This window comes from Odontesthes bonariensis, chromosome 1 (assembly GCF_027942865.1).
Source record: "Odontesthes bonariensis isolate fOdoBon6 chromosome 1, fOdoBon6.hap1, whole genome shotgun sequence".
Lineage (NCBI taxonomy): Eukaryota > Metazoa > Chordata > Actinopteri > Atheriniformes > Atherinopsidae > Odontesthes > Odontesthes bonariensis.
The window spans coordinates 43,192,487-43,202,580 of record NC_134506.1 but is presented as its reverse complement, the minus strand read 5'-3'; positions in this window follow the sequence as shown (position 1 = coordinate 43,202,580).

The following is a 10,094-nucleotide window of genomic DNA, read 5'->3' as shown; positions in this document are numbered from 1 at the left end:
AAACAATGAAAATTATGCTTTGATTTTAGTAAAATTTCACTTTGTTTTGGTTTCTGTGTATATTGTATAGGCTTGTTTAGGTAAGTATGTATAAATATAGACACATAATTCAATAAAACTTTCCGACTGCTTTCATGCAGCTGCATCATTGAAATGGTATCCAACCCAACACACCTTTTCAAAGAACAATGCAGTTGCTTCAGTAGGGCACAAGTATTTACCTTTTAGTTTCTCTTACAATTCTATGCAACGAAACCTGACCTGATCTGAATAAAATTTCGTTTTCTTGTTCTATGTGCACACAAGTGAAAAACTAAAAAACGTTTTTTACATCAGGAAAGATCGTAAAAAAATCATAAAAGAAAAAGAGCAAACGTCAGCGAAAGGTCAATCAAATTCATTGTCGTCACATTTTTTTTGTTCAGGCATAGAACCTTTGTCCTGGTAGTGGTTCTTTTATGTTCTTTTCTGTGCACATTGATGCACATGAATCAAGTAAATACATGCACATACCTACATACGTACCTTTACGCCTCAGCAGAGCAGAAACCATCACCAAGGACAGCTTCCACCCTGGGTTTGATCTGTTTGACCTGTTGCCCTCAGGGAGGCGTTACAGGTGCATCAGAACTAAGAGAAACGGACTCAAGAACAGCTTCTTCCCAAAAGCCATAAGCACTCTGAACTCACACATGCACTGATTTCTCAGCCGAACCCCCTCAACCCCCGGACTTCTTCTACCCACGTACTGTGCAATACTATACAATACCGCCATACAAACTGCATATTTCTCTGCACTGGCAGTTTTTATGTTGCACATATCTTTGCACTACTGATGTTGATATGTTGATTTATATATATTTTTTTAATACATTTTTTGCACTGAATGAGGAGTTGCTTTTAATCTCATTGTACTGTGTAAAGTGACTATAAAGGCTATTCTATTCTAAACATGCATGGAAGTGGAATCTAGCTATTTACTGATTAGATTAGATTAGATTAGATTATACTTTATTCATCCCACAACGGGGAAATTCGCTTGCCACAGTAGCAACACAGCAAGAAACGCAACAACAGATATGAACAAGAAATTAAAAAAAAGAGAAAAGTCCTTAGACATATGCAATAACACTGACATGTGACAAATGACCAACAAACAAGCAACAAACAAATACAATGTCAAGTCCATGGGGTTTTCCCCATGTTTCGAGTTATTAGTTTTGTGTTTTATCATGTTTTAGTTTATTTCATGCCTTAGTTTTCTTAGTTCAGGTCTTTAGTTTTGTCATTGTTTTCCCCACAGTTTCTGTTTTCTCAGTCCCCATGTTCAGGTTATTAGTTCATTCACTTCCCCTTTTTTTTTCTTGTGTCAGGTAAACATGCTCATTCACTCATTCTCAAAACCCTAAAAAGTTCTGTCAGAAGGAAGATTCAAAGGCGCGGATTCTGCATTTAAGAACATATTTAGTTCAGCTTTGTTGGTGTTGTTGTTGCCCATTGGACAGAATCAAATACTTCTTGTAGCCAACATCAAGCTTACCTGGTTGTGGCTCCCGAAACCTAAGTTTAGTCCCCTTTGAATAGTTTTAAAGACATGCCAAACTAATATGATTGTATTATGGCGTAAAAAGTAAATTCATGAGCAAACGTACACATATGTCTGAATATAGCTGTAAGCAATTTTAAAAGAATGCTTTAAATCTTGTTTGTTTGTTATGATAATATGTAAAAGGATATTTGCTTAAATATCAATGCAACATCAGTTAAAATGCTTTTGAATTATCTAATTTGGGCAAAATGTTTTAATCCTGACCCCACATGAACTGAAGAGAAACAAAAAGTAAAAAAATCTCCGTCTGGTTTGGACGGCATCATTGTTCTGTGGGGAGGTATGTGGTTCTTAGAAAAACAGGTGTTGTCCTTAATGCAGCATGAATGCTTTCACTTCTCTGTATTGTTAAAGGTGAGATATAGAAGATACTCGCCTGCTGTTCTACCGAGACACTGACCTAATCTACATAAATTACATAAATTTAGTTTCGTTGGCTTTAAGAGTTAAGGTGGACTGCACTATAAAAGAAGCTTGGTTTAACCAGCAGAGAGCCTGATCAGGTGCAGACACACGTCAGTACACCACACTGTCATCAACATAACTTTAAATGCACATTTTAGACATTTTAATCAATAGTATTTATATATACACCAATTAGCTGTAACATTATGACCATAGATTCGGTGAAAAACACTGATCATCTCATCATAGTGGCACACAGTACTGGGTGGATAGTTGGTCAACATCCTGTCCTTGAAGTTGATGTGTTCAGAGCAGAGAAAATGGACATCTGTGGAGATTCAAAGCTTTTCCACAGCTACAGCCCAACGTGATATAAAAGGAAGGAAAATGTGGCTTATTCATGTGAACGGGGCATAACCGTGTTGTCCCATCCACCCAGAATACATACGGTAGCTAAAACTGCTGAAGAAGCTCATTTTGGTTCACTGCCGAAGGAGCCAAAATGGACCGCAGAACACTGACAGATGGCCGCCTGGTTTAATGAATCACATCGTATTTTACATCACAAAGCTGGTCTCTACTGCTCAGAGAAAATGTCCCAACAGATTAAAGATTCTGGTTAAGATTGACCAGCTTTAGTGGCAACGTGGCCACTTTTTTTAATCAAACTGATGACAGAGAGCAACAGGTAACAGCTCCTGGAGGGATAACTGGTTTTTCTACCAACACGCTGGTCATACCTCTCACATTCTTCTCTTTGTTCACCACAGCAGCCTTCCCTGCTTTCAAAAGACATTTTTCATGTTTGTTGTTTTTATCTAATCTTGCGTGCCACCAACTCGGTTGTTTTCCATCCTGTGTGGCGTGAAGACTTCATTGTTCTCACAGAAGGAGGATGTGTGCTTTCTGCTTTCAGCGAAAGTCAGTCTTACATCGATTCAGATAAATCATTCACATCTTACAAAGAGAGCTACTCCAGCGACTTGTCCAGCGTGCACCCTGACTCTCTCCCAGCGGCAGCCGGGATTGGATCCAGGGCCTGTCGTTTTGTCCCGTCCGTCCATTTTCTATACCCGTTTAATCCAGTTCAAGGTCAAGGGGGGGCTGGAGCCTATCCCAGCCGTCATTGGGGCGAGAGGCAGGGTGCACCCTGTCAGGTTGAGGGTGTGGAAGGGTGGACACGGATGCGGACTTCAAAAATAAGGAAGATTTATTAATTCAAAAACAGAAAAGTCAAAACAAAGCGCGGCTGAGCCGGATTACTAAAACTAAACTGTGACAAGACAAAAACTTGACTATGAAAACCAAAAGACTTAGCTTGACATGACATGGAATAAATACTCAGTTTTTCTGGCTTCGTGGCACATGGATGGAACAAACAACAACAACATGCAACAACAAAGATCCGGCAAAAGTGAAAGGGGAGGCAGGAAACTAAATAGGGAGTGAGAGTGATTGGGGAGTGAGTGCAGCTGAGGGAAAAAACACAGGTGAAGTGAGTGAACTAATAAACAGAGTGCAGGGAAACTGAGGCATGACAAAAAACCTAAACCTGGACTGAAAAACAAACATAACCTAAACATGAAAACTAAAAACAAGAGTCTCTGGGCGTGACACACCCTGGACAGGTTGCCAGTCCATCACAGGACCACACAGAGACAAACGACCACACTCACTCCTAGGCACATTTTAAAGTCACCAATTAACCTGACATGCATGTTTTTGGACAGTGGGAGGAAGCCGGAGTACCCAACAGTGCTAACCCCACACCACCATGCAACCCCCTGTCGTTTTGTCAAGTAAAATAAACTAAAATGAATCTGTCTGGGTCCTATCTGTCTAGGACTGCATTTGAATCCTGGTCTGTGCAGCCATGTGATTGACCTCCTCCGGTTGAATTTAACAAAGTTAACAAAGAAAGATAGCTTTACAAAATGCTTCTTTATCCTCTTTGTGCTCAGGATCATAAAAAAAGAAGATAAATCTGCATATTTTATACCACAACTTAGCTTTGGTGCAACTAACTCGAAATGAACAAAGTTTGCAGTGAGACTGCAGCCAAAGAAAAAGCCTTCTTACGGCTGAGATTTGAAGTTTCTTTGGGGACCGACCGTCACCCATTTAAAACCTGACATGCATGTTTTTGGACAGTGGGAGGAAGCTGGGGTTGTGTTAGATGCATAAGGAAAAAATCTATCTACCCGGAGAGAACCTGGAACCCTCTTGCTGTGAGGCGACAGTGCTAAACCACCATGCAACCCCCTTTTGTCAAGTAAAATAAACTAAAATTAATTTATCATAAAAAAGAAGATAAATCGGCATATTCTATATCCCAACTTGTTCTTTGGTGCAACTAACTTTGAATGAACAAAATTTGCAGTGAGACTGCAGCCCAAGAAAAAGCCTTCTTACTGCTGAGATTTGAAGTTCCTTTGGGGAGGCAGAAGGACTTCAGGATTAAACCAACCATGCATTTATGCTGCACGGATAAGACAGAAGCTTTTCCTCAGTAAAAGGCACATGACAACCAGCAAAGGTTCGCTGGATTTAGGAGACCTCTGCGAAAGACTCAAAAAGAGCGTCTCTGGAGACATTAAATGATCGTGGAGAAATGTTCCCCATCCACCCTGATTGAGCTTGAAAGGTTTTGTGCTTTTGCTTTAATTTTTTTACCCCAAACATTAATTACCGGTAATTCCAAGGATTTAAAGTCTGTGTCTTTGTTGGAACCTGTACAGGAAAGTTCAAGGTGTCAAAACTAATCTTTGACTTGCATCATCGTAAGGCTTATCTCTCTGATCCACAAGGAAGTATTTGCACATGACACATACCACAGAGATGCGAAGGCTGATCAGGTGTCCCTGAGCGTATTGAAAGCTGAAAAAAAACTTCTGTGAATATACGGATAAATGTAGGGCGGATCAGGCGATATCACAGGAGTTATGATATGAGGAAGCTGAGTGATATTAATGAGGAAAAAAATTTGGGTTAGACTAAATTTTAAACCCGGTTGTTGATTCATATGGTTCAATATTGATAACAAAACATTATTTCCTCACAAAGTTCTTTATCTGGTTCAGAAATGTGAGCTGAAGCTGCACCACACCAGGAGGAAGCCATATATCAGCTCTGTGCAGGAGCACGGCCCAGTTCTGTGGACACCAGCTCGTCTCCTGGAGTTTTCTTGAGTTTTCTTGAGTTTTCTTTGAGTTTTCTGGAGTTTTCTGGAGTTTTCTTTGAGTTTTCTTTGAGTTTTCTTTGAGTTTTCTTTGAGTTTCTGGAACACAGCCCAGTTCTCTGGACACCAGCTCGTCTCAGATAGAAAGACAGTGGACACGTGTTCTGTGGGCAGAGGAGTCCACGTTTCAGCTGTTTCCTGGAGTTTTCTTGAGTTTTCTTTGAGTTTTCTTTGAGTTTTCTTGAGTTTTCTTGAGTTTTCTTTGAGTTTTCTTTGAGTTTTCTTTGAGTTTTCTGGAGTTTTCTGGAGTTTTCTTTGAGTTTTCTTTGAGTTTTCTTTGAGTTTCTGGAGTTTTCTTTGAGTTTCTGGAACACGGCCCAGTTCTCTGGACACCAGCTCGTCTCAGATGGACAGAAAGCCAGCGTCTGTGATGGTGTGGGGGGGCATCAGGGTCCATGGCAGGGAGGGCTTCATCTGTGTGAAGGCGCCCCTGATGCAGAGCTGGATGTTGGAGTTCTGGAGAGACAGATGCTGCCATCCAGGTGACGTCTTTTCCCGGGAGCTCCGTGGTTATTTCAGCAGGACGACGCCAGACCTCATTCTGCAGGACTTCCAGCAGCTTCATGCACACAGAGTGTGTGAGCTCCACCGGCCTGCCTGCAGCCCACATCTGACCACATCTGTCCACATCTGTCTCCTGCTGAACATGTACGGAGCATCATGAAGAGGAGAACCAGACAGCAACAACCAGGGACTGCTGAGCAGCTGAAATCTGGGATCAGCAGGAATGGACCCAGATTCCTCTGAAAAACTGCAACAATCAGCCTATCCCAGTGCTTGTGTTCAATAAAAGTTCAAACAAATGAACAAATAGCTTAGTAAAATGTGGGTGGAGGTACATCAGGAGCTGCACTTTCTGGAAGATCTTTCTCAGTAAATGTTTGTAATTTCACGTCTGAACCTTTTTCTTAAAGCATTCCCACAGGATCTGTTTTAGGCCCAGAGCTAAATGCCCTGTGCTTGCTTCCTTTAGGTCATATAATAAGTACATTTAAAGGCGTATCCTTACACTGTTGCACGGATGATATTCAGCTATATGTTTCTTTTAAGCCTCATGACATTTGTAAGATTTCTGTCTTTAGTCAAACCTACTTTTCTTAAACTTTGTGTTTTTATGAGCCAGGATTTCAGCCTTGATCAGTATTTAAACAACCTAGTTCCTTCATGTTTTTATCAGCTTAGGAATATTGCTAAAATCAGGTCTGTTTTATCCTTACGTGCTGCCTGCTGCCGACAGCCGCGCCTGTTACGGTGTTTGCTGCTCGGTCTGCACAGCAGGCAGTGATACGAAGGGAGAGAAAATAGGGCCAAGCGATTGTGAGGTCTGACTTTTTCCTGGAGAACCATTTTGTGATGCAAATGTATTACTCTGTTGAACGCATATTGTTTTGAGAAGCAAAACGCTTTATTTTTTAAACCCCAGCCACCTAGCCGGACTACCTTCATCAACACCAAAACGAGGCTGGAACTCTGCTCACAGGACGCAGCAGGGGGTAAGAAGATGTTCATAAATGATGTTGCTGACATGGGATGTCATACAGCTTCACGTCAAAAGAGGCGAACTATCCCTTTAAGGTGTGTGTGAGCGATGTAGACATTTCTAAAAAGCTTCTTAAAACACATCTATTTAACTTGGCTTTTAATTTAACTGTAATGTATGGTATGCTTTATATTGTGCTTTTATGTCGTACGTAGTTTCTTTATGTTCTTGAAAATTGCTATTTGAATAAAAATGTACTTGTTGAGGTCTTGTTGCTTTTGTAGTTTGGCTCGTAACGCTTCAGAGGTCCTTGGGCCAGTTTTTGTACTTCTCTGCACATTTGCTCTCAAAATGGCAGTTGAAGTACCAAAAAACTCAGGCATCTGTTCTCCGCTGGTTCAGCTCACAGCTTTGAGTTCAGCAAATAAAACGTGTAGTAATTAAAGTCTTGTGTACACAACATTTTGTTCAAGCTTTTGTTCTCCCGTCAGCGCGTCTTCTTTCATCGACTGACAGCCAACTGACTCATTTTGTAAACGTCTGTCTTGGAATGACTGTCGGTACGTCAAATAAAAGAGGAAACATGCAGAATTATAAACAATGCAGCTGTTTTCCATGCAACACTTACAATAATACAGATCTGGACTATAAGTAATCACATCAGGGAGCACATGGGAGAGATCTGAAAGTTTGCCCAGAGTTGGAAATATCAGGACAGCTTTAATGACTCCAAATGCATCGCCATGACCTCGTTCTTGTTGCTGCCTCTGTGTGCGTTTAACAAACAAACTGAATGAATTTCCCAGAACTTAAGACTGATTGTCTTGTTTTCATATCATATTTGTTTTTGTTGGCCTGCATTCTTCTTCTTTGCTTTTGTTTTCTTTTTCGTCGATCGTATCGCCAGTCATCAGTCAGCACATTAGTGTGGAACAGACAGCAGACTTTTTTAATGCCACTCCTTGGATTGTTGAACAGAAGCTGAGTCAAGGACAGACGACATGAAAGTTTGTTTGACACACAACACCAGAGTTGATCTATTATGACAGAATACATGCTGATAAGACTAAGAAGGCCAACAGAATACACAAGAAGAAATGCAGAAAGTTGCAGAAAGAGAAGATGATTATTTAAGAATGAAGGAGAGCTTTCTTCTCTAGGAGTGTGTCCTCTCATTGTTCGAGTTCCTGGAGGTTTGCTTGGGGATGTGGAGGATAAACGTGATTAAAGGGATAGTTCGCCTCTTTTGACATGAAGCTGTATGACATCCCATATCAGCAACATCATTTCTGAACATCTTCTTACCCCCTGCTGCGTCCTGTGAGCAGAGTTCCAGCCTCGTTTTGGTGTTGATGAAGGTAGTCCGGCTAGTTGGCTGGGGTTTAAAAAATAAAGCGTTTTGCTTCTCAAAACAATATGCGTTCAAAAGAGTAATACATTTGCATCACAAAATGGTTCTCCAGGAAAAAGTCAGACCTTACAATCGCTTGGCCCTATTTTCTCTCATAAACAACAAATAACACAATAACATAAAGCCCAGATCATCAGCCCTCCACCACCGTGCTTGACAGTTGGTGTGAGGTGTTTGTGAACACGTCACTGAGCTTTATAGTGTTCTGATGATGAAGCAGGAGAGTATGTAAATACTTCATCATCAGATCCTGCTGATCGGATCTCTGAGTTTTACAACAGGTCTAGTACACATGTTTATGTTCAAATAGCCTAAAACAGTCAATCACTGCTCTTTCGATATTTAGCATAGTTTTCTAATGTTTCATATAGTACACACACACACACATATTAGCCACCTATATATATATATATATATATATAGGTGGCTAACTGAGGCTTCATCTGTAAGAAAAGACATAACAATAAAGTTATTACTTACATTTAAATCTCTGATAAATAACAGGGATAAACACACTGCTGTTGTAATCTTGTTTAATATTCTGTTAGTGTGGCATGCAGAGGCATCGGTGGGTTTATATACCTACATCGTTATTATTTACACGTTTAATTTGATTTCCCATTCAGTACATCTCATGTTCAGAGTGTGGTGAAAATTGTCTGGGTGTTTTCTAATAAGGTAGGAGATTATTTAGGGTTTATTGAGTGAAAAATATCGTGTTATCTATCGGTATGCAGTGTCTGACCCTGACCAGCAGAGGGCGCGTCCGCTAGTTCTCTGAACTTATTCCCGCGGGACAAAGGAAGTCTCGCGGGAATAAGTTCAGAGAACGAGAACACACACGAGTGTGATTTTACGATGTGTGTGGCGAACTGTGATGAATAATATGACATGTTTTTGCTCTTTGCAGGTAAGAAGGGAGAGTTAGAATTGTGTGATTGATGGATGAATATTCTATGTGGTAGTTGATGATCCCGGTTTATGATTCCCTCCCTTGTGGCCCAATGATTTTAAGAGCTGGTAGATGATACCCTGCAGCCTATAGGGCTCGGGCACGTGACGTCACTACGTGAGCGGCGGCCATACTGGAGGCTCAGAACTGCTTTGTTTACATTGTTTTCCACTGCGCGCAGACGTACTCCCGCCTGGTCTCGGAACTTTCTTCGTTGGTTTATCTATTTTACTTATTGTCTTTGCCACTATGGTCGCACGTTGCTGTGTCGTGGGGTGCAATAGCGTAAGCCGTGACAGGAATGGGGGGGAAATCGTAAATGGTTTATCTTTTTACCGGTTTCCTGCTTGGAGGCGCACCCACGGAGCCCAAGTGTCTGAGATAACAAAGCGTCGTCGACTAGCATGGATCGCTGCTGTAAGACGACCAAGCATAACTTTCCACTCAATCCCGGTGTCGATGAGAGTGTGTTCTCTGCATTTTCATTCTGGTAAGTTACAGACTTTTGTGTGCTGAGGTAAAGATCCCCGCCTTCACAAGAGGACACTGTCAGTTGGAAGCAAGGGATGTCTCAATGGGTTAAAAGCGGAGGACAAATTTCGTGTGTATGCATGTATACATGACAATAAATCTGATCTTAATCTTAATTTAATGTGGAAAATACAAGGAAAATTGCCCATCTCCAAATTCACATGGAAAGGGCGATTGGAACTGTCAGAAACACCTTTTTGTCAGCAAAAGTACCTATCAACATAGTTTTGCCATGCGAAGGTGAAGACAAAACATTCTTTGACAAGATTGTGTCTGTATGTTGTACTCTGACCACCATGAGCAGGAGTGTTGTGCAAAGTTAAAGTTGTCTGAAATAAATATGCTTTGAGATACAGCCAAGTGTGTGTGTTTCATTATTTCTTTACAAGTAGAGTAACATGACAAAAGTGTAAAGTGTCATTAGAATTGAAACTGTTGCAAAGTATAAACACTGACACCACATACTAT